We start from the raw sequence: 1,045 nt of genomic DNA, 5'->3' as shown, positions 1-1,045 counted from the left end.
GTAGCAAGTTTCAGTGTCTCTTCTGACATCCATTTTGATCTTTTCCTTCTTTCTTGTCTTCTCAATGACTTTTTGCTTTCTTCATGCATGATGTTCTTTATGTCATCCTACAACTTTTCTGGTCTTCTGTCTTTAGTGTTTAATGTATCAAATCTGTTCTTCAGATGATCTCTAAATTCAGGTGGGATATATTCTAAGTCATATTTTGGCTCTTGTGGACTTGTTTTCATTTTCTTCAGTTTCAGTTTGAATTTGCATATGAGTAATTGAGGGTCTGTTCCACAGTCTGCCCCTGGCCTTGTTTTCACTGATGATATGGAGCTTTCCCATTTTATCTTTCTGCAGATGTAGTCAATTTGATTTCTATGTATTCCATCTGGTGAGGTCCATGCGTATAGTTGTCTCTTATGCTGTCTAAAAAAGGTATTTGAAATGAACAAATCATTGGTTTTGCAGAATTCTATCATGCATTCTCCAGCATCATTTCTATCACTAAGGCCATGTTTTCCAACTACTGATCCTTCCTCTTTGCTCTCAACCTTTGCATTCCAATCACCAGTAAGGATCAATACATTTTGATTGCATGTTTGATCAATTTCAGATTGAAGAAGTTGGTAAAATTCTTCTATTTCATCCTCACAGGCTTTAGTGATTGGTGCATAAATTTGAATATTAACTGGGCTTCCCTGAAGGCGTATGGATGTTATCCTATCACAGATAGCGTTGTACCTCATGACTGGTCTGGATATGTTCTTTTTTGACAATGAATGCAACACCATTCGTCTTCAATTTTTCATTCCCGGCATGGTAAACCATGTGGTTGTCAGATTCAAAATGGCCAATACCAGTCCATTTCAGCTTGCTAATGCCTAAGATATCGATGTTGATGCATTCCATTTCATTTTTGACAACTTCCAATTTTCCCAGATTCATACTTCATATATTCCATGTTCTGATTTGGATGTTTACAGCTGATTCTCTTCATTTTGAGTTGTGCCCCATCAGCAAATAAAGGTTCTGCAGGATTTTTTCACACTAGCTTTAC

Source organism: Chrysochloris asiatica, unplaced genomic scaffold (assembly GCF_000296735.1).
Source record: "Chrysochloris asiatica unplaced genomic scaffold, ChrAsi1.0 scaffold00335, whole genome shotgun sequence".
NCBI lineage: Eukaryota > Metazoa > Chordata > Mammalia > Afrosoricida > Chrysochloridae > Chrysochloris > Chrysochloris asiatica.
Note: the sequence above shows the minus strand (reverse complement) of the source record.